General features: G+C 37.7%; 1 protein-coding gene across 45 annotated transcripts in view; it reads right to left on the bottom strand.

Moving 5' to 3' along the window:
* Positions 1-20,529, bottom strand: part of ZMYND11 (zinc finger MYND-type containing 11) — a 135,138-nt gene that overhangs the window by 106,830 nt on the left and 7,779 nt on the right. The window lies entirely within an intron of this gene.

Here is a 20,529-nt window from a genome sequence, read left to right as displayed (position 1 = left end):
CACACACCTTAAAACAATATCCTTATCTATATTTAATCCATTGAAAATACTTAAGTTGGTCACAAATAGTTCTAAACTAATTATAATTTTGCATTCAACTCTGCAGGAAAGAAACTGGAAAGAAACTGGACCTTATACATTTTTTAAAGCCATCAATAATTCTGTGTTCCTTAAAAAGTGCTTTAAAAGTTTACATTAATGTTGAACCATTTTCATCTAGTGTATATTGTGATCTAGAAAAGTTATTTACAACATAAATGTTAAATTACAAAAAGACACAGGCTCATACACAACTAAAAGAAGTATAAATTTGTATCTCATATTGTCTTTAAAGCTAAGCAAGATCATGTCTGAGATTTTTATAAACAAAATAGATAGCTATCTGACACATTACAAGAAAACAACTGCCTAAAAGGAAGATAGAATAGTTTCTCCAGTGATTATCTGAGGGCAACTATGGAATGGTGAAGACGCAAATCATCTACCTAGTTGAATATTTTATAAACCTTCAACTGGAATGCAAAACTTTATTTTAAGGAAATTTCTGAATTAATATATCTATCCTTTAAGTGGTACTTCCCTTTCTCTACTCACTAAATCGACTTAGATCCCAACCAACTGAAATATACTACAAAGAAAGGAGATAGGGCTACAAAGTGAGGTGGATAAAAATGATGGCAGGAACCTCCAGAAGCTTTGATCTGCTACCAACTGGCCCTACCTGGAAAACCTCAAACGAAGCTGCTCCGAGTTGATTTAATATTTTTTACCTTATGTTCTAAAACCTGAATCCATGCCTAAAAGGAAAATGAAGACTTTAAAATCTATACACTGTACTTAATGACTGGCATATGATTATTTGTTAGAACTTTAAATGGACCAGTTAACAAAGAAGACTCATTTTAAAATGTAGGTTTTTATTTGAACCTATAATTAGCACTATACCCATTATAAATATGTCCCAGAGATTTAAATCTTCTGGCTGTTTCTATGCCAGTTGAGCCCTGAATATCAGCAGAGTTGCAGCCAACACCTACTCTCCAGTTCACTGGACTTGCCCAGGACAACTAACAAAAGGATGATGATGGACAATGCCCATCCCCAAATACAGAGAGTATCTACAACTGCAAGCAAGATCATTCATCTGCCCCATGGGATCTAAGCCTCCTCTCAATCAGAAGAAAAGTGGACATCATCATCCCAAAATTCTCAAGATAAAGGAACGAACAAACAAAAGGGGGGAATGCAACTATGGACTAAAGTAGACTTATTTTTAGTCTAGTAATAGAAGAACTTGAAACACTGATATAAAGACAGTGATCACCAGAGATTCTGAAAGGAGGGAGAGGAAAGAACTGATGTAACATGGGGCATTTTTGGGACAGTGGAAGTGTTCTGCATATTACAATTAGAGGTACAAGCTGTTATATATATTGTCAAAACCTATAAAACTGTGTGATGTGAAGTGTAAAACATAATGTAAACTATACACCATGCTTAGGAGCAGTGCTTCAATATGTGTTCATTCAATATGTGATAACAAATGTACCACATACTGTTCCACTAATGAAAGTTGTTGTTAATGGGGGAAAGTGTGAGTGTGGGGAAGGGTGGTATTTGGGAATGCCCTATATTTTTGATATAACATTTACATAATCTAAAGCTTCTTTAAAAATAAAGAAAAAATATGTAACATCTGAATATTACACTAGCCATTTAATAGATTTGTCTTTTTAAATGCCTTTCACAGCAGTTTCTGCAATACTCATTTATTGCCCGTAGATTCTTTTTTCTATTAAGTTAAAGGTACAGAAGATTATGTCTGACTTAAAATTCTATTTGAAAGCAATATAATTTTTATTACATTTAAATCCTCTTTATTACTACCAAAACCAGGATCCAAGTTTTGGCAGATGAATCACCCAACAACAGTCAAAAAGATACCACCCAAACCACAATGTAATATAGTCCATAATGTGATTTAGTTCAATTTTTAAAAAGGAACCCAAAATCTTTGTAGAAAATATATAAGAAGCAAGAATGGCACCACCCACATGGAGAGCTGACATAACAAGATGACACACCAAAAAAAGACACAGATTCCTGTGCCACTGACAACAACAAGATGCAGCAAATAGACACAGAGAACAGACAACCAGGGTGGGGGGAGAGGGGAGAGAAATAAATAAATCTTTAAAAAATAAATAAATAGATAAGCTTGATTCGGACTAAATTAGGGAGAAAAATGAAATAAAACTAAAAAAAAAAAAAAAAGAATTATACACCACAATCAAATGGGTTTTATCCCAGGTATGCAGGAGAGGTTCAACACGAGAAAATCAACTAGTGTAATATACCACATTAATAAATTAAAGAAGAAAAATCACACGATTATCTTCAGTGATGTAGAAAAGGCATTTGACAAAATATACTATCCTTTCTTGATTTAAAAAAAAAAACACTCTGAAACATAGGAATAAAAGAAAATTTTCTCAATATGATAAAGTGTATACAAAGCCCACAGCTAATATTGTTCTCAACAGTGAAAGACTGAAAGCTTTCCCAAGACAAGGATACCTACCGTTACCACTGTTACTCAATATTGTGCTAGAAGTTCTAGCTAGAGGAATTAGGCAAGAAAAAGAAATAAAAGGCATCCAAATACAAACAAAGAAGTAAAACTTTTGCAATTTGCTGATGATATGATCCTATATCTAAAAAATCCCAAAAAAATCCACAACAAAGCTATTGGAACTAACAGATAAGTTCAGCAAAGTGGCCATGTGACAGTTTGGATTTTGTGAATCCCAGAGAAATATTATGTTCATAAACTAATTTATTCCTTTGGGTATGGTACTCTTTGATTGCATAAGATTTACTTTAGGTAGGTCATTTGATTAGATTACTTTTGATTGGACTATTTCGATCTAAACAGTGACAGCAAACAGAAAAAGGAAGCCACGATTTTTTATCCTGTCAGGTGAGAGAGGATTTGAGGATTGCTAGCAGGGAAAGCTTAAGCACAAGGCCCCCAAGAGGCTGGGCCCATTAAGCAACTCAAGAGAAATGAGGCCCACTATATGCCTGAGAGCTGAATTTGGAAAGAAAGCAAAACAGCTGAGACTGAGGGAGGAGGCCAGAAAAAGACAAGTCCTATGTCTGTTTTCTCACATCTGGGCTCCGGAAGACAGGGAATCCAGATGGGAAGGCAGAGACTGAGGTAGAGGTCACCTGCCATCTTGCTACAACACATGGTGAGAAAGCATCTCTGATGCCCTGATTTGCGCATTTCGTGGTCTCAGGACTACAAGAATTTACCCCAAATAAATCCCAACATCACCAGCTATTAGGGAAATGCATATTGAGGCTACAATGAGATATCATTTCTTGCCTTACAGAATGGCCATTATTAAAAAGGTAGAAAACGAGTAGTGCTGGAGTGGATGTGGAGAAACATTCCCACTATTGGTGGGAATGTAAAATGGTGCAGACTCTGAGGAAGATAGTTTTGCAGTTCCTCAGAAAACTAAATAAAGATCTGCTATATGATCTGGCAATCCCGCTATTAGGAATATATTCAGAAGAACCAAAAGCAAGGATACAAACTAACATTTCACAAATGATAAAAGATGTAAACATCCCAAATGTCCATCAACGAATGAATGGATAAACAAAATGTGGTATATACATAAGATAGAATACTATTCAGCTGTAAGAAGAAATGAACTTGGGATGCATATGACAACATGGATAAACCTTGAGGACATTATGTTGAATGAAATAAGTCATACACAAAAGGATAAATATTGTATGGTCTCACTAATACAAATCAAATCTGATGAGAAATCTCACGGAGTTATACTGTAGAGTATAGGTTACTAGGAGTTGGAATGTGGGTTGATAAGGGGGAGCTGATGCTGAATATAGGTAGAATGTTTAATAAGGGGGACTATAGATGTGGGAAATGGTTACAGTTGATGGTAACACATTATAATGAATGTAATCAACACTGCTGATTTATAAATGTGATTGTGGCTGAAAGGGGTCATCTAGGGAAATTAATGTCAGTTGAAAGCTAGAGGATAATCTAGGGATGTATAACAGTGACTTCAGTGGTAGACGATGATTGTATTTAATAGTACAATACAAGAATGTTCCTTTATTACAAGGTGTAAAGACTATAGAGTATGGAGATACATGGGGAAAATACAACTAATGTAATGTATATAGTTAACTGCAATATTTTAATACTTTTACAGCTAATAGCAAAGAAGGTACTATATCAATGCTAAGGGTCAATAATAGGGGTAAAGGATTTTTCCCTTTACTGGAGTAATGAAAATGGTCTGAAATGGAATGAGCTGTTGGCAGCACAACACCATGGTGAAAATGAGAGCCACTGAGTGTACACTTTGGATGGATGGTACAAGGCGGGGGGGGCCATATAATACACCAAACCCCATGGTGAATGAAGAACTGTAGTTAACAGTACAAATACGAGAACATTCTCTCCTGAACTGTAACAAATAAATAATATATAGTGTTAATAATAGGATGGTTTGTGGGAAAAATACACCGAATATAAGCTATGGACTATAGATAGCAGTACTATCATGACAACATCCTTTGATCATTTGTAATAAATGTAATAAATGTGCTACAATAATGTAAGTTGTTGTTGGGGCGATGTATGGAAATCCCCACAATATGTATGCATGATTGTTTTGTTAACTTACAACTTCTCAAAAAAAAAAAAAAGAAAAAAGAAATAGAAACGTTACAAACACTCTATTTTCAGAACTTCTGTCCTTAGCCAAACACATTCAAGACCAATCATTCATACACTTACTCACATCTGCAAAATCAGTGGATTTAGGAGCCAGTATCCTGAATGCCTCTAGGTTTATTCTTGCTTTTACACAGAAATCAACGACCACGTCCAGAAGAAATCCTGAAAGCCTTCCCATTCCTACCTCTTCATACATGTCAAGGTCAGAACCCAAGGCATCCCTTACTGCACCCACAAAAAATCTTCCAGATAATATCAGCCAGAAAAGGAAATTAAAAAACTGTATACATGAATTTGAGCTATGACCACCTAACCAGCAGAAGAGCAAATGTTACTTCACTAAGGGTTAAAAAAAGAAGATAAATTGAGAAAAAGAAACCAAAGGCAAGGCAAGGCAACAGGACCTTTGGAACGTAACGGGTCTTTAATGTTACCTATGGCTGCAGAGTGCAGAATATATCAGAGAGGAGAAAAGAATCATCAGGCTTGACAATGGACTGAACATGAAGGAGAAAGAAGTGTCAAGGATGACTCCTAGGTTTCTGGCTCACACATCTTGTATTGAGATATCTTCCATTGAGATAAGGAATTTGGGAAGATGAACTTTGCAGAAGATATATGTTAGTGTGTACTGAGTTTCTTTTTTTTTTTTTCTTTTTTTTTTTTTTTAGGTACCAGGGCCAGAGATTGAACCTGGGACCTCATCTATGGGAAGCCGGAGCTCAACCACAGAGTCACATCGGCAACCCTGAGTTTTTTTTTTCTGTCTTGCTTTTTTTTTTTTAGAAGGCAACAGGAACTGAACCAGGGACCTCCCATGTGCTCACTGCTTGAGCCACATCCGTTCCCCTCCCCACAATGATTTTTCTTTAAAAGATTTCTCCACATCCCCTCATTGTTTGCATTTGATGTGTCTGTTTGTTGTCTGTCTTCTTTTTAGGAGGCACCAGCAACCAAACCTGGGACCTCTCATGTGGGAGAGAGGCGCTTAATCGCTTGAGCCACCTCTGCTCCCTGTTTTGTTGTGTCGCCTTGTGTCACTTTTTGCATTCTTATTGCATCAGCTCACTGTCTTGCTCATCTTCTTTAGGAGGCACGAACTGAATCCGGGACCTCCCAAGTGGTAGGCAAAAGCTCAATCGCATAAGCCATATCCGCCCTCCCCCTACTGTTTTTTTTTTTTTTAAGATTTATTTATTTATTTATTTCTATCCCCTTCTCCCCCACCTCCCCCCGCCCAGTGTTGTCTATTCACTGTATGTTCTTCTGTGACAGCTTCTATCCTTATCAGCAGAACTAGGAATCTGCATTTCTTTTTGTTGTGTCATCTTGCCGCGCCAGCTCTCCATGTGTGTGGCACCATTCCTGGACAGGATGCACTTTTTTTCACGCTGGGTGGTTCTCCTTACAGGACGCACTCCTTGTGTGTGGGGCTCCCCTACGCAGGGGACACCCCTGCATGGCACAGCACTCCTTGTGAGCTTCAGCACTGAGCATGGGCCAGCTCCACACGGGTCAAGGAGTCCCAGGGTTTGAACCACGGACCTGCCATGTGGTAGGCAGATGCCCAAGTGATTGGGCCAAGTCTGCTTCCCACACCTGGTTTTTGATATACTAAGTTGTACGTGTCTTTTGGACATCCAAGGGCAAGAAGGTAAGTAGGCATGTAGATACAGACCTCAGAAATTGAGGAGAATATATGGTAAAGATAAAAATTAGGTAGTAGTTAAAGCCATAAATGTAGATTAGACTGTCCAAAGAGAGAGAAGACCTAGGACCAAGTCTTGATGACCTGAAATGTTTAATGATTAGGTAAAGGAGATTTCAGCCCGAGGTAGAAGGATGACCAAAGAACTAACAGTAAATCCAAGAAAGAGTTGTGTTATAGAAATCAAGTGACTGCAGTACTTCATCAAGAGTAGAGTTTTTAATAAGTGCTTAGAAGTCAAATAAAGCAAAACGAATTGGAAACTGTCCAGTAGATTTAGCAAAATATTGGTCAGTGATGACTCAAGCAAGGATTGCTAATGGAAATTTATTATATTTTAAAAGTATCTCAACTCAGTAGCAAAAAAGAATTTTAATAAGTTAATGGGACAACTAGATAGCCCTTAGGAAAAAGATAAAATTGGATCATTTCCTCATGCTATACACCAGGAGAAACTCCTAATTTTTCAAAAATCTAAATATAGAAGAATGAAACCATAAAGTATTAGAAGAAAGCATAGATGAATTCCTTTAAAACTAGAGCAGGAAAAAAACTTGTGTAACTCAAAACCCAGAAACAAAACAAAAGGGGAAAAGACAAATTTGACAACCACCAAAACAACCACAAAATAAAAACAAAAACCTAAAACACACAAGCAAACAAAATTAAAATCCTTTGTATTACCAAAATAAACCATAAACATGGTTTAAAAAAGGTAGCAATATTTTTTAAATTTATAAATTCTATCATTTGAAGGGCAAATATCCCTAATCATATAAAGAACCTCTAAAATTTCAGAAAAAGTCCAAAACCCCAGAGGAAAAAATGGGCAAAACATAAGAACAAGCAGAACAGAAAAAAATATTGCAAAAGACCCATAAACTTATGGAAATGCATAATTTCACTCCTAATTACAGAAGTGCAATTACCATTTAATATACTGTTTCTCACCTACCAGACTAGCAGAAAACTAAAAAGCCTGGCAAAGTACTCTGTTGTATAGGCTGTAGAGAAACAGTCACTCTCAAACACTGCTGGTGGGAGCCCAAAACTGTCCAAATAATTATGGAGGGAAACATGCAATAACCACAAAAATTACATAAGCATTTACCTTTGACCCAGCAATCCCACTGGAAAAATCTCAAAATGATGTATGCTCATGGTCATTTACTATAGTACTACTTGTAATATCAAATCAACAGGGGCCTAGTTAAATACAGTATAGTACAAGACACCTATACAGTGGCGTCCAAAGCAGCTATAAAAAGTAATGAGGTCATGTCAAAATGTTACAGGACAAGCAACCAAATTAAAAATAAACTGGACTTCATTAAAATTAAAAACCTCTGTGCATTAACTGGTGGGAATATAAAATGGCCCAGCCATGGTAAAAAGCGGTTTGGTGCTTCCAAAAAAGTTAAACAGAGTTAGTACCCAACACATCATTTCTACTCCTAGTCATATACCCAAGAGAATTGAAAACATAAGTTCATGCAAAAACTTATAGTAAATAATATTTTCTAATAATCCAAGGTCGTCATCATATGCAAGAGTACAATCCCTGTCCTCTAACTACTAGATGCCAATAGTGTCCCTCAAGGCTTGACACTCACTAATGTCTCTAAGAGTTGCCAAATATCCCCTCAGGGGAAAATCGACTAGGTTGAGAAGCAATGTCATGAACTAAATGGTAAAGCTTTTTGTATTCCTGTGATCAATATCTAATTTTTCTACCTCTTCCCTCAGTGTTCACCACCCAGGAATCAGGCCACTTCCTTTTAGTATGCATGTTAATCACAGAAGTCCCTTTCCCTTTTAAAACTGTTTTAAATAAGTTGGTCACCAAAATATCAGAACACCTCATTAGGTCATGGCGGTAGAAGGGCTGAAGCTCCCTTCTGAATAAAGTGCATGAGTTTTTATCATAAATATTATAGCAATTATTAGTCATTTTAGGTATTTGGCCTTGTTTTTATCTTTGCCAAAATCAAAAAAGTGCAAAAAAATTGTATCTTAAAAAAAAATTGCTATCTCTATTACATAGCCTATATTTGGTATACAAAAATTGTATCTTGATTTAAAAATAGCTATTTTTATAACATAAACATTTTGAAAATCATTTTACACAAGGTAGATGAAGAAAACGAAACTTTTTAGAGTATTTCCAGTTAGTTACAGCCATCTTTAGTTCATTACCAACATGGTAGAGGACAGGAATTACTGTGTGTTGTTATTTCCTAATAAATCAGTTGAAATGACACAATCACTGTTGTATTACTATTAAAATTATTTTTAATTGGCCATTCATTACATTTATTATTTAGTAACCACCCTAATCTGTGCTAAATTAACCATAATAGTTCATTTCTCAAAATTTTTTGTCAAATGGAACCTGTCATAATTTGAAAATTATGTAACAGAAAACTTCAAATATGAAGGAAATAAGCAATTCTGTATTTTAGAATTGGTGGAATTTGAATGACACAATACATACTAGCACCATGTGGAGGGGATTCAAGGGCAGAAAGAAAACAGGAACTATGTTAATTTTATCAGGTTAGAATAATTTACATTAAAAGTAACACGTCTAGCTAACAAATATTTGAATGAATTTAGGTAGGAAGACAACTCAAATACTAGTTTATACTTTAATGTACATTAATAATAAAAAGCATAGCACTATAGACAAAGAGCCAAGAGATATCTCAAGCAGTACTGACCTCTTTTTCTTTTTTCCCAAGAGATTTATATTTAAAACTCATCTCTTTTATTTAATTCATTAAATTAGATCAAGGAAAAAGTTTGCAATTGAGCTTTACCACTGTTTAGATTCTGATTACATGACAATTAACTGTATTCTTTAAAAATCCTCAATTATTTGGTATTCCATATAAAAGTTATTTTAGTATAAGGAATGAGCAAATCTTATTTTACAATATATTTTTCTATAATAAATGAGCAACAGAACAAAGAACTAGAAAATTACACGGCAAAGGATGGGGGACAGCCCATGTCATGAGTGCTGTTAACACTCCCTCCACCACAGTTGGAAAACATCATTCAGAATCATAGCAGACTTTCATGCTGACATTTGACTTGTATTAGGCTTGGTGAATAAACATTCCTGCCTTGTTTTGATTTGTGACATTGTCTCACTGAACTGATATAATATAGATCTCAAAGTTTGTAATGTTCTTTGAAAATGTATAAAATATTTTACGAAATATGAAATAAAATCTAAAATCTTACAATTATTTCACACATTCTGAAATACCAGGCAACAATGGACATAGGATAAGCTTTGACAATTAATGTATGCCAATAAATATGGCACTTCATACAGCTAAATTGTCAATTACTTCTGTTACTGCAATGCAGTGTCTATTTCTAAAGCACTTTTGAGTTTTAATTTGGTTAAAATATGTTTCCCATCATGTCGAAAAGAGGTACAAAGTTTGATCTCATTTCATATTTTTCATTGAGTCACAACGACTGCCTAAGGCACTGTGTTGAGAAGGGCTCTCAGGTCAAGGAGCAAATTTGTAAGCTATTGGGGAGGAGGAGGATGAGAGTCAGTCTCTAGGAAACTAAAAATATGATTACATGGTCATTAATTGTGGTTTATGAAGGCATACTGTTTCCCAAAATAATCCAAGCTCATCAGCATTAAAAATGGCCACAGCCTGAGGCATGGCTATTCCTCTAAAATTTGCCAGGATGGTAATGATCTAGCCCATATTCACAATACTTTTATGCTCACTTTGGGGACATCTTGGCAAACAACTCCCTTAACCTATAGCTATATTACTCAAACTTTCCCCTTCACTGTCTTTGAAAATGGGACAGACTGGGTAATTGCTGACCACTCTCTAATCTGAGCAGCAAGGTTCTATAAAAAAGGGAAAGAAGAGTAGAAATAAAGCACTTTATTAGACTCCATTTCAGCCTTTCTCATCTCTCACAGCTATTGAATAGCTGCCCTCATTTTAAGTGATACAATATTAATACAAAGTATAATACTTGATAAAGTATAAAATTAGCTCCCATATAAACTCAAACATACCCAGAATTTAATATATAAATACTAAAAATAGAAAGCTAACTATATATAGTTTCTATTGTTTTGTTCTTCCAAAAGTAAACACTATAAATATTTATCTTTAAAAAATAGTAATCTAATGAGCTAATACAAATACCATTTAAGCACATGATTTTCAACCACAATTAAGTAATAGTGAAGGGTATTTTATAGCTACATACCATGAACTCCCTAAATTATTCTGATAGAATATCCAGCCATTTAATCAATCAACCAAAATTTATTTCTGTTAAACAACAATTTTGGTTGCTTTGAGTACAAATACTATGGGAGTTGGTAATTATAGAGAAGAAATACTGGGAAGGCTTGCTGAGTTTGGGGGATTAATAAAAGTTTCCCGGGAGTGGATGTGGCTCAAGCGATTGAATGCCTGCCTCCCCACATGGGAGGTCCTGGGTTTGGTTCCTAGTGCCTCCTGAAATAACAAAAAGCAAAAAAACAAAAAACAAGCAAAACAAGCGAAAAAACCAACTCAGGGATGCGAATGTGGCTTACTGATTAAGCACCGGCTTCCCACATACTAGGTCCCAGGTTCAACTCCCAACCCCCAGTACCTAAAAAAAAAAAAAGGCTTCCCTAAAGAAGTAACATTTAATCCAAGCCCTCTAGGACATTTAGGATTAGCAGCAAGGTTGAAACAAATGAAAACTGTAGCACAACGTAAAACCAGTTCCCTACACAGGATTATGCAGAGCTTTATCAGTCTTTCTAAAGGATCTAAATCTTTAAACTAAGGGCAATGAGAAGTCTTCGAAAATTTTTGGCAGACGAGAATGATTTGACTTCCCAACAACTATCTATCTCAGAAATGTATTCTGTACCAATCAAGGTAATTCCATCTCCCTTAACAGTGATTGGTTTATCAAGTGCCATGTACCTAAATGAGGAAGAATTAGGCTAGGAGGTTTCCTAGTTCCTAAAAATGGACTCTTCTTCCTCTCAATATCATAAAATATAGAAATGATGCCCAAAACTGATGTAGCCATCTTGCAACCATGAAAGGAACTGCCTTCAAATAAGGCTGATGCTGAGGGGAAGTGGATTTGGCTCAATGAATAGAGCATCCACCTATCACAAGGGAGGTCCAGGGTTCAAGCCGAGGGCCTCCTGACCTATGTGGTAAGCTGGCCCACGCGCAGTGCTGATATGAGCAAGGAGTGCCGTGCCACGCAGGGGTGTCCCCCGCGTAGGGGAGCTCCAAGTGCAAGCAGTGCACCCCATAAGGAGAGCCACCCAGCGTGAAAAAAGTGCAGCCTGCCCAGGAGTGGTGCCACATACACAGAGAGCTGACGCAGCAAGATGACGCAACAAAAAGAGACATAGATTCCTGGTGCCACTGACAAGAATACAAGTGGACACAGAAGAACACACAGCGAATGGACACAGAGAGCAGACAACTGAGGGGGGGGGAGAAATAAAAAAAATAAAAATAAATCTAAAAAAAAAAAAAAGCTGATGCTGAGTATGGCAGACAGGAACAAAGCCTGAAAGATCTAACAGTTTTAAGGTCAATTGTATCAAACTTAGACTCATCCTTCCAGTTACATGAAATAATAAATCTGCTTAATGTTTAATGCCAGTTTGGGCCAAGGTTTTCTCTAAGTGGCAGCTGAAAGTATCTTAGCTGATACGATAATTATTACCATATGGGTGGTAAATAAAACCATTAACAGGGATGAGACTCTGTGAGAAAGGCAGATAGTAAAGTAAGAATAGGAGTCCAAGGGCACAATGCTGAGGAACTTCAATGTTTAATTCTAGGTAGTAGAAGAGGAGTTGGCAAGCAGAAGCAGCAGCCAAAAAGTTATAAAGAAAAGCAAAAGAGTGACACATTACAGAAAAAAAAAAAGTGTTCCAAAGAGGGAAGGGTCAACTATACTTACATGTTGCTGAAATATAAATTAAAATTAGGCCTGAAAAGGATCTACTTGACTTTGCAACTTGGAGATCATTGCTGGCCTTATCTGGAACAGTTTCAATAGTCTAAAGGTAGAAGATGCTGGACTTGTGTAGGTTGAGAAATGAGTAGAATATGAAGTAGAGAAAACAAAAGAGAAGACAGGTCTTTTCATTAGTGTTCAGAGATGCTAGAAGCTATGAAGGGGAAGAAAGAAAAACAAGTGGGTATGGACTAGAGAAAAGATTTTTGTTGTTGTTTTGGTTACCTTTTTTTCCTCACTTCTTTTCTTTTCTTTTAAATGTAACATTCAAAAAATATGAGGTCCCTATATACCCTCCACCCGACCCACCCCATCCTTCCCACATCAACAACCTCTTCCATCATTGTGGCACATCCACTGCACCTGGTGAATACATTCTAGAGCACCACTACACCACATGGACAGTGGTCCACATTGTAGTCCACACTCTCCCCCAGTCCACCAAGTGGGCCACAACAGGACATAAAACGTCCAGCATCTGTCCCTGCAGCACCACCCAGGACAACTCCAAATCCTGAATATGCCCCCACACCGTATCTCTTCTTCCATCTCCCTACCATCAGCAACCACCGTGGCCACTCTCTTCAAATCACCACTACAATTTCTTCCCTTATTAATCACAATAGTTCCCCAGCAGAACACCGGTAAGTCCACTCTAATCCATACTCTATTGGCCCATGTGCAGTGCTGATGTGCGCAAGGAGTGCTGTGCCACGCAGGGGTGTCCCCCACATAGGGAAGCCCCACACGCAAGGAGTGCACCCCATAAGGAGAGCCTCCCAGTGTGAAAAAAAGTGCAGCCTGCCCAGGAATGGCGTGGCACACACAGAAAGCTGATGCAGCAAGAAGATGCAACAAAAATAAGCAGATTGCGGGTGCCGCTGACAAGACTACAAGAGGACACAAAAAACACACACAGCGAATGGACACAGAGAGCAAACAACTGGGGGGGAGGGCGGCGGGGAAGGGGAGAGAAATGAAGGAAAAAAAGAGGGGGCTTAGATTCCACATGGATGATGGATAAAATTCTCCTGCTTGCAGTTATAGGCACTTTTGGCTCCCTGGTGTGGTGGTTGACCCTCTTCATCTCCCTGTCAGCTGGCCAGGGCAAGTCCAAGAAACCAGAGGGTAGGAGCCACAAGTCTGCTGAGGCCCAGGGCCTGGCCATCACATGGACAGTTCAGAGATTCAGATCTCCCGAGTATACAAGAACCCAAACGCCAGACACAGGTCCGGTAAAAGTAACAGAAGAGGCATGTGTAGAAAGGTCATATCTGAGTCCAACTCCACCACACTCAGGAACACAAACTCCAAAGTAGGACCAAATGACATGGCCCTGAACTCCAGAGCCATCTGCCATGACCATAAAACCTGTGGGTCTCTACAACCCTCAGGAGAACCAGCACCTGGGTTTCCATCAACTTTGACTGTCTCTGGTACCCTGCTGAGGCATGCATAAGCATCACCCCTCTGATGACCTCCCGACTCTTTTTTGGAGACTCATAGCCATATAAACTCACTTGTCCTTTCCATTTCCCCCTTTTATCCAAAGTCAAAGGGCAGTTTTTAACACCTGATGTTACATGTAGGTTTTGGTTACTTTTTGTTTGATGTTTTTTGTTTTATTTTATGATGATTCCTGAGTATATTTAAATGCAAATGGGAGACAGGATGGAAGAGGATGAAAATATGATTGGTGAGAGGTTTCTGGAAGAAATGCTTCATAGAACACAATGGAAGAGATTAAATTAAAATTAAGTAGTAGGAAACAAAAAAGGAGAAAATGATGACTGCAGGTATGTCTGTAGATCTGGGGTAGTTATTTCTCATGATGGCATCTCTTTCCTCCATGAAAAAAGACGCCAAAGTCATCTGACAAGAGTAAAACATGATGACAGAGGATAGAAGAAAGAGCTTGAGAAATGAAGAAAGTTTCAGTCAGTCATTATGGAAAATGGAAGAATGAGCTAATTCAAGAAATAAAGTATGACTGAGAGCCCAGGTGGCAATATGTTGGCTTCCAAGAATCTACATTGGTACCATATGCTGAGGAGTTTTTCTCCACCAGGGTGCAGGCCAGGAGACTTTCAAAATTAAATTGGGGGAAGCGGACTAGGCTCAACGGATAGAGCATCCACCTACTACATGGGAGGTCCGGGGTTCAAACCCAGGACCTCCTTAACCCATGTGGAGCTGGCCCACGTGCAGTGCTGATGCGCGCATGGAGTGCTGTGCCACGCAGGGGTCTCTCACATAGGGGAGCCCCATGAGCAAGGAGTGCGACCCATAGGGAGAGCCGCCCAGTGCAAGAAAAGTGGCGCCGCACACAGAGAGCTGATGCAGCAATACAACAAAAAAAGAGACACAGATTCCCAGGCTGCTGAGAAGAATAGAAGTGGACATGGAAGAACACACAGCAAGTGGACACAAAGAGCAGATAACTGGGAGGGGGAGAGAAATTTTTTTTAAAAAATTAAACTGGGCCATTCTTTTGGCTAAATTCACATTCATTTGACCTATTTTATATACAGCATTGTAGTAGGTATTATTAAAAAAATTTAAAGGTTGGTGTTCTCAGGTAAAGGAACAGAGAAGACAAGATCATTACAGAGGTAAACTTTAAATAATAGTAAAAGGCAACATAAGATTAGAATTAGTTGAGGCAAAGTTTAAATGCTGCAGATGTGGGAAGGGTGCTGGTATGTTGGAATTCTCTTTATGGGTCTTGTATTAATTTTGTCACTGCCCTGTAAGTTTGAAAACATTTCAAAATAAAAAGTTAAAAATATTAATTCTGGGGAATGGATGTGCTCAAGTGGTTAAGTGTCCACTTCCACATGGGAGGTCCTGGGTTCGGTTCCCAGTGCCTTCTAAAAACAAAAGACAAACAACAAGCAAACGGAAAACCAGCTCAGGGATGTGGATCAGTGGTTGAGTGCCGGCGACCCACTTACAAGACCCTGGGTTCAATCCCCTATCCCAGTACCTCAAAAAAATAAAAACAAAAACAAAGGTAATTCTAACAACAGCAATTAACAAAATAATTCATGGATGTACCTGGCAATTTTAAACTGAGAAAAGTATGTATATTTAAGAAAATCTGACTTAACACACTTTAAAAACAGATAACACTTTATCACCTGATATATAACTGCCGGTGGTGGGGAAGACAGTAAGAAGACTAAAACCACTGGGAAAAACAGTGTATCCAAATCAACTCTGAGCAGGGGGCTTGGCCCAGTGGATAAGGCGTCCGCCTACCACATGGGAGGTCTGCAATTCAAAAGCTGACCTCATTGACCCATGTGGAGCTGGCCCATGAGCAGTGCTGATGCACTCAAGGAGTGCCCTGCCATGCAGGGGTGTCCCCCGCGTAGGGGAGCCCCACACGCAAGGAGTGTGCCCCCATAAGGAGAGCCACCCAGTGCAAAAACAAGTGCAGCCTGCCCAGGAATGGCGCCACACACACAGTGAGCTGACTCAGCAAGATGATGCAACAAAAAGAAACAGATTCCTGTGCCGCTGACAACACACAGAGACCAGATAACTGGGGCGGGGAAGGGGAGAGAAATAAATAAAATAAATCTTAAAAAAAAAAAAAACAAATCAACTCTGGACTACTGTGCCATACAACCAGAAGTGCAAATGAAGAATACTGTTCAGTCCCTTGTTGAAAAATTTACCAATAGTCAGGACCAGGTCAAAGAAGGCTTTCCTTTGTCACTTCCTAATATTCTTTGTCCCTCTTCCTTTAAAACCCATCTGCCCACCTGGACTTTTGTGGATTTGTTGGAAGATTATAAACACTATATTAAAGAGGCATTAAGAGAAACCTGTGGAAATTATCAGGCAGTCCCAGACTCAAGGGATCGCTGTGAAGCCTAAAAATGGTTTTTTGAGAAATAAGAGTTATGGAGGGAAAAAAAATGCTGATACTGGCAAGTAATGACCAATCTAGATAATCAGAGTGACAGATTCTTATAGCTAAGGACTTCTCCCCACAGCAAAGGAAGTAAGTCACATTCTTCTGACACTCAGCTAAAATCTAGTCTTGTGGATGGTCAGATTTCTAAGAACCTCTCAAAGGGAATGATGTTTATTCCTCTCAGCCTCCAACCTGGAAGAATATGAATCACTTGAAATCCAGATAAAGGTAAGGGGGTTAACCAGTTAAGCAAAACCAGAAAAATCTTCCCAAGAAAATTGTACTTTGAACTGCAGAAGCAACCCCATGATGGTTTGTCTGACTGCCCCAAGGAAAGAAAACCTTTTTTTTTCTGGACAGGATTTCTAAGGAATCCTGGAGAGTTTACTACAGGACATGGCAGGAACACTATACTGCGGCTTCTCAGTCATATTATTGGAATGCCCAGAGACATTCCAATTTGAAAGCAGCCTATTACATGGATAGCATTTATCTGCAAAGATATGATGTGGAGTAACTAGTGATTATGGGCTATATCTGAGACCATCAGGAAATATCAACTAATGAATGATCTCTTTGGATATCTATCTTTCCCTCACCTACAGAAGAGAAGCAATACAGTACTGTAGTATTTTTAAGGAACTTGAAAAGACGAGGCTTTCCCTTGGAACATTCATTTTACAGGTTGTTTTGACTTAAGCCAGGTGTATTATCCTCTTTCTTTAGGAAACTTCATGGATCAGATTTTTGAAAGAAGACTCCTGTGTCACAGAGCTAAAGGATCCAGGGTACACCATTTTCTACAAGCTAATCCAAAAAGAAATATTTTTAAAGAAGGCATAGTAGACCACTGCTTTACTTAAAAAAAAACTTTAAAAAATTTGAATCTTGAAAATTTAAAGGTAGCCTGTGGGCGTAAATGTCAATTGAAAGGAAACTAGAGAATAATCTAGGGAATATGTAACAGTGATTTCAGTGGTTGATAGTATAAGAATGTTCTTCTTTTACAAAGTGTTAAGAATATGGTAATATACAGGAAAATTACACCTAAGGTAACTTATGGACAACAGTTAACAGTCAACAGCAAAGAGGTATTATATCAATTCTAAGGGACAACAATAGGAGGGTATAAATGGGATGGGATTTTTCCTTTTGGAGTACTGAAAACGTTCTAAAATTGACTGAGGTGATGACAACATACCCCATGATGAAAATGAGACCCACTGAAGTGTACACTTTGCTTGGATTGTACAAAGTATGGGACTGTATGACACAGGGAATCCAGTGGTGGAAGATGGACTGTGGTTAAAAGAACAAATATGAGAACATTCTCTCATGAACTATAACAAATACATAATACAGGGTGATCATAACCAGTGGTTGGGGGAAAAAATACACCAAATGTACGATATGGGTTATGGTTAGCAGTTGTGTTCTCATGATGATCTTTCATAGCTGGTGACATCTGTTTCAAAACATGCAAGATGTTCCTTGTGGGGTGATGTATGGTAGCCCTGTATGATGAAATGCAGGTTTGTTTCTAAGTTTACAACTTTTACTATACATTTATTTTTAATATATGTCCATGTATGAATGATATACTTTAATAAAATCTTTTTAAAAGTATCGACTGTGGAGCTTTTTAAAAATACAGCACAGATTCACCCCTAGAGATTCAGATTCAGTAATGTTTTCGTAAAAAAAAAAAAATCAGGTAATTCAAATGCTCTGTCATGACTGAGAATCAATCTACTACGGAAAATACATAAAATCACTTGGTTCCTAATTCGAATTTTGTAGCGTTCATCTAAAATCCCAAAAAATGTATTTAAAAGAACAAATTAGGTCCAAATACTACTGGCTAAAACTTTGCAATACTATTTTTTTCATTAGCATTTGTAAATATGCAAATGAACTAAAAGAAAGTCCAAGTTTAGATTGCTGATTGTTCAACGTTTAATTTACTTGAAAGAAACTGAGAATGTTTTATTTTAATAATCCTAAGAAAATAACATTTAACTTTCAAATTAAATGACCGCTTTGACCTAAAAAAAACCAACATAACTATTGATCAGAGGTGAGAGACTTAGGATTGTATGTACAGAATATACATATGGGTAAAATAAGCAGGTATTTTAAAATAAAATATCTCCGGTATTTGGGTATTAAATTTGATATCTGTAAACATAAGAGAAATACTAAAGTGTAAGTATAGTAGAAAAATAAATTACCTTAGACTTATACAGTAAAAGTTGAAATTCAACATCTTTAATGGTAAGCAAAACTATTTTTAAAAAATCTATTGATATGCTATCAATAGAAATCCCAAATAAATTAATCTCATTTCTCCTCCTACAAGACCTGGGCAGTTAAAGTAAGTATATTTTATATTAATTGGGGAAAGATCCATGTCAAAATCTAGTTGAAACTAAAGGAACTGATATTCCAAATAGCATTTCTAAGGTACAGTTTTGAGGTAGAAAAGCAATCAACGAGCAGGTAAATCAAGAATGTACAAAAAGGAAAAACTAAAAAGTTCATGATAGCTTTCAAGTTAGGCTACTTTCCTCATATTTACCTGTCATTAAAATAATACTTTTAAAAAATCTTTCCATAGCTATGAAATATAAGAAAATCATATTGAAAATCCCACTGCAGGAATAATACCAGTGACTGCTAGCATGATCTGAATCTGTGAATGCTACAGTTGATGTATATTTCGCTCTTCACCATTTGCATCTCATAAAATATTTTATTTTAGATGACTGTAAACACAATATAAAATTGTGAAGCCTTAGCACTTAGAGCAGTTTTCAAGATATTAGCCATTTCGATCCAAATTGTACTTATCTAACAGAGGGAATGTTAAAAGATTTCTCAGGACAATGACTACCCCTTCTAATACAGGAAGAAGTTTGATTTAAGTCCAAATATTTTCAAACATTTGTCCCCTATACTTAAGTATTTGAAATAGAGGCTTAAGTTCCCTCCCCCACCCCAAGCCAAGCTATCTTCAGTGAACTGCCATTACTTACTTTCTTACCACAGTAAGAAAATTAATTAATTATCTATGCTTGTTCTTGGATCACTAGCTGCTGTTACCAGTAAAACTGGAATTAACTAGAACTTTTTATGTGGTCTATCTGATAATTAGGAGTTTTCTAATATTCCTTTCTTACACCTCCAGTTTTTATAAGTAGAATGAGCATAATTATAGATTCTTTAATTATTCAGCAGTTTTGCAGACTTATAAAAGTGTATCTGGAAGATGAAGGTACATCATTCATTACAAAGATCCAAGAAGTTGAAGGGTTTTAGTGATAAGGAAGCATAATAGAGTACAGGGTTGGTACTCATACACTTGAATTCAAATACCAATTGGATCATATACTCTCTGCAACCTTGGGCACTATCAGTAACTTAACCCTTCTGAGCTTGTTCCCTTATTATAAATAGGTTATAATACTTCCCTCATGATGTGGTTGTGAAGACTAAATGAAATAATTAAATTGCCTAATATAGCAGGTGTTATCAGGCGATATGATTATGATGAAACCCAGCTTCCTAAAAACTGCTTACAAAGATTTCTAAAGTGACCTAATATGCATATATAATCAAATTATAGAACACTGTTCACATGTATCTATATCAGATTCTCTTGCTCTAAAGCATAGTGTCTTCCTGATTTAAAAATAGTATTTTTAATCCCAATTGTGTCGGGAAGTGGACTTGGCCCAATGGATATGGCATCCGCCTACCACAGGGGAGGTCTGCAGTTCAAACCCCGGGCCTCCTTGACCCGTGTGGAGCTGGCCCACACGCAGTGCTGATGCGTGCAAGGAATGCCGTGCCACGCAGGGGTGTCCCCCGTGTAGGGGAGCCCCACACGGCAAGGAGTGTGCCCCGTAAGGAGAGCCGCCCAGCGCAAAAGAAAGTGCAGCCTGCCCAGGAATGGCTCTGCCCACACGGAGAGCTGACACAAGATGATGCAAAAAAAAGAAACACAGATTCCCAGTGCCGCTGATAAGGACAGACGCTGTCACAGAAGAACAGCCAGCAAAGGGACAC

The sequence above is a fragment of the Dasypus novemcinctus genome, chromosome 5, assembly GCF_030445035.2.
Source record: "Dasypus novemcinctus isolate mDasNov1 chromosome 5, mDasNov1.1.hap2, whole genome shotgun sequence".
Classification (NCBI taxonomy): domain Eukaryota; kingdom Metazoa; phylum Chordata; class Mammalia; order Cingulata; family Dasypodidae; genus Dasypus; species Dasypus novemcinctus.
This window is presented reverse-complemented; position numbering and strand designations above follow the sequence as displayed.